The sequence below is a fragment of the Phocoena sinus genome, chromosome 17 (assembly GCF_008692025.1).
Source record: "Phocoena sinus isolate mPhoSin1 chromosome 17, mPhoSin1.pri, whole genome shotgun sequence".
Lineage (NCBI taxonomy): Eukaryota > Metazoa > Chordata > Mammalia > Artiodactyla > Phocoenidae > Phocoena > Phocoena sinus.
In genome coordinates this window covers 57,543,892-57,548,407 of record NC_045779.1, presented here as the reverse complement: position 1 = coordinate 57,548,407, position 4,516 = coordinate 57,543,892, and positions in this window count along the sequence as shown.

Here is a 4,516-nt window from a genome sequence, read left to right as displayed (position 1 = left end):
CTTGGTGCAACACCATGGTGGATGCAGATGAGCACAGCGACTGGGGCCAGCAGTCACTCACCCTCCCTGCAGCAGGAGACCTGAGGGGCTACCACACTGCTTTCCTGGCATGGACAGTCTGGAGGGGGAGACAGGCATTAAACAAACAGTCACATAAGCAATCAGTGATTTGCAATTGTGATTAGAGCCACGGAGGAGAAGTATCGGAGACCACAAGGTGGTATCACAGAGAGCCTGGTGTTATGAAAGTCGGGAAGGCTTCCTGGAGGAAGGGATTTCCTGGGGCTGAGGGTGGAAAGATGAGCAGTAGTTGGCCAGGTAAAGAGGGGCTAGAAGAGAATTCCGGAGGGAGTGAGAGGGTGGGGCTAGGGACCTTCAGCAGGGGGGCGGGAGAGAGAGGGAGAGAATAGAAAAGAGAGAAGGGTAGAGATAGCAGAGATGATGTCTGACAAATTGTCATAGAAATTCTGGGGGTTTAAAAAAGAATTATTCCTATTCCCTCATGTTCTCTCCTTTGGGATTCAGTGGTTCCATTTTTTTTCCAGGAAAAAGACCCCCACTCCCACCCCAAGCATACATTCTAAGGAGACCCAACTCAGACCTCGTACATAAAGTATCAGAGAAGTCTGGGTTTATCTGCTTCTCGGGGGGGCATTGGGGCATTCAGGTCTTATTGATGAGACTTTATCAAATCCTTGATACCAAAGGCCTCTCAGTGTTAGAAGTCCCAATGATCTCTATTAAAAAATGATGAAATGCCAAAACAGGTTATAAAATTAGTCTTGCGAGTGTATCTCAGGGACACACTATGACACGCTTATGTTTGGAGACTGACAGCAAGAGTCCAAGCATGAGGCCGATGGCATCTCATCCACCCAACCCTGCTACCTCCTAGCCATAGGCCCTGTTGAGTCTTCGGCGTGTGGGTGGCTCTGTGTAGATGGCAGGGGATGGCTTGTGTACACTGACAAACAGGTTCGTGCAGAAGGGTGCTGAGTGAGAAGGGACCAGGAGATCATCCAGATTTCTTTTGAGCCTTTTTCTGAAATCCATGGCTTTTCTTAAACTCTTTAAACCTTAGCTGATTTCTAAAATAGGCTAATGTCCTTAAAACCTGTTTCCCTTCATCTGTTCACCCCAGCTGGACCCTCTGACCTTGATAATCAAGGGCACCTGGCATTAGAGCATCTCAGATGATTCCTGGCCTCTCGGGACAGGAGGACCCACCTTGAGCTCTGATGTTGTTTGTTTCCATTTAGTTCCCGTGATCCTGTTGAAGGCTGTTGTCTTGTCCTTTTCTGCCTTAAATATGTTAGCAATACGTATAAATCTCAGCAGCTTTCCTTTGGAGGAAAATAACATTGCTAATATTAAAAGAAATCAGTTCTGCATGATGAAGCGTTCAGTTCCGTTTTCTGCCCGTCTGTGCACCTGAAGAATGTTTCTTACTAGATTAGAATTTGTCTTAGGCTGTATTAGCCTCTAGTGTTTTATCTGCTCTTTTTTGCGGGGAAGACTCCCTCCCACGCACCCTCCGTAGCTCATTTCCAAGTCTGTATATCTCGTGCATCTGCTGTTGCTTTACCAAGGCCTGTGTAGCTACTGACAGTGATTGGCAGAAAAGCATTTCCAAGAATTTTAAAAAAAACAAACAAACGAAAAGAATGAGAAAGAAAGAGCTGAGGAAAGAGAGGGAGAAAAGTGTATCCACTGGAGAACTTTTGCTGAAGGAAGACAAAGAACAAATACGCCTCTACTTGCTTCATATGATTGATTGTACAGATCAAAATGTTGGCCCTTTGAGTTACAGCTACCAGCTGGTATTTGCTGCATCACCCATATGACACCCTTACTTGGAACCGATAAATCCTGTGTATTCAAAGTGCTGATCAGGGAGTTTCTTGCTTGCATTTTTCAGCCCCTACTGTTCTTGGCTTTTAAGCACAAGAATTCGGGGTTTCTAAAGGAAGGAAGGGTGGATATGGGGACACTGTTGTTTCCATTGCATGCCCAACCATGTCAGCTGTGGTTTAGTCAAGATTTAGGAGTTAGACATGATTTACGAGTCAGAATGCCTAGGTCCAGAGACAGTGGGAGGGCCAGCTCTCGCCTTCTAATCGTTGTGTTGTCTCTCCCCTCCTTCCCACTATCATTCCTTTTGGGAGAGAAATCTTAAGTAATGTCTGTATAGCATTCGAGAAACCATGTGGAAAATGTAAGCCCCAGAGAAGAATAATCCTCCAGGTGCTGCAGGTAGATGACTTTTGTGACATGATCTTTCTAAAATGGAGCCCTGAAAATGGTCCTCCCCCTGCTACAAATGCTTCTGTGTTGGCCTTTATTGCTTCCTGGATACACCCCACCTTGAGCTCTGATGTTGCCGTTGGCAATTTTATGGGCAAGGAGTTCGGTGAACTAGCCCCCGCAATGCCCTCTAGCGTCCTCTGGTGCAGCTTCCTTCACACACACCTTATGTGCCGTAAGAGATGTCAAGCAAGGTCCCACCAGGAAAAGAGGAACCCTTGTGAATTCTTGAAACAGAGGGGATTGAATGCAGGGAATTGATCAGACAGGCAAAAACGGACTGAGAAGCCATCAAGGGATGATGTGGCCCCCCAGAGATTAGGCAGCAGAGAGTCATAGGTGGAGGGACAAAGGCCACAGATGGGGCTTCGGTCACCTGGCAGAAGCAGGGACCACGTGGGCCTGTCCAGCCGGAGCCACGGATGAGACAGAGCTGTCTGAGTCAGGGAAGAAGGGAGAGAAATATCCTGGCTTTTTCTTTCTCTTTCCTTCCTATCTTAGTCTGTTCAGGCTGCCGTAATGGAAATACCACAGCCTGGGTGGCTGAAACAACAGACATTTATTTTCACAGTCCTGGAGTCTGAAAGTCCAAGAGCAAGGTGCTGTCAGGGTTGGTTCCTGATGAGGCCTCTCTTTTTTTTTTTTAAGATGTTGAGGGTAGGAGTTTTATTAATTAATTAATTTTTGCTGTGTTGGGTCTTCATTTCTGTGCAAGGGCTTTCTCTAGTTGTGGCAAGCAGGGACCACTCTTCATCGCGGTGCGCGGGCCTGTCACTATCGCGGCCTCTCTTGTTGTGGAGCACAGGCTCCAGACGCGCAGGCTCAGTAGTTGTGGCTCACAGGTCTAGTTGCTCCGAGGCATGTGGGATCTTCCCGGACCGGGGCTCGAACCCGTGTCCCCTGCATCGGCAGGCAGATTCTCAACCACTGCGCCACCAGGGAAGCCCAAGGCCTCTCTTTCTGGCCTGCAAACTGCTGCCTTCCTGCAGTGTGTTCACATGGTCTTTCCTCTGTGTGTGCAGAGAGAGAGAGCATGCTCTGGTGTCCCTTCCCCTTCTTATGAGGACTCCAGTCCTATCAGATTAGGGTCCTACCCTTTCGATCTCATTTCACCACAGTCACCTCCTTAAAGGCCCCACCTCCAAGTACAGTCACATTGGGAATAAGGGTTTTTGAGGGGACATAATATAGTCGTTTACATTTCCTATCTCCTACCAGCACCTCCATGGGCCAAGTCAGTGGCTGATGTGGGAACCTGGGCAATGCAGCGCATCGGGGCCAGGGGCTGTGTGATATAGGACAAAGCATCAGGTCATTGTATGTGCGGTGTTGTACGTGAGTAGTGGGTTTACGCTCAGAACTGGGGTTCCATTTGAAGAGAAATGGGAGAATGGATTCCTGTTGGGCAACCAGCAGTGTCCACCTTAGAGTGATATTTAATCTCTTTATGCTTCTGGAACTCATGATGTTTCTTGCCTTGTTCATGATTTCTCTTTGCCTGGAACTTTCCCTACCCCCATTTTCTCTTTACTAGCCCTTTGCCTGGCCAAGTTCTCACCATCAGTGCCATCTCCTCCATAGCTTATAGGTTTTCATTAATTTGACACATATTTATTAAGTGCTAGGCACTGTTCTAGGCTCTGGTGACATCAGAGTCAACAAGGTTCCTGCCTTCATGCAGCTTACATTCTATTGGCAGGGGGGAGCAATACATAATAAGTGAGTAAAGACATCGTATTTCAGATGGGAATAAATAAAGGGGAAAAATCGATCAGGGTAAGGAAGACAGGGAGTGCTGTAGGTACAGGTAGTATGTTGATTTGATGCTAGATTGGCCAAGAAAACCTCAGAAATAAGTAGTGTCTAAGCAGAGAAGTTAAGAACAGGAGTCACGGGGCTTCCCTGGTGGCGCAGTGGTTGAGAGTCCGCCTGCTGATGCAGGGGACACGGGTTTGTGCCCTGGTCCAGGAAGATCCCACATGCCACGGAGCGGCTGGGCCCGTGAGCCATGGACGCTGAGCCTGCGCGTCCGAAGCCTGTGCTCTGCAGCGGGAGAGCCACAACAGTGAGAGGCCCGCGTACCGCAAAAAAAAAAAAAAAGAGCAGGAGTCATGAGGGTTTCAGAAAGCTGAATAATGGCCCCCCAATTATATTCACACCCTAATCCCCAGAACTTGGGACTATGCTGCCTTACCTGGTGGAAGGGACTTTG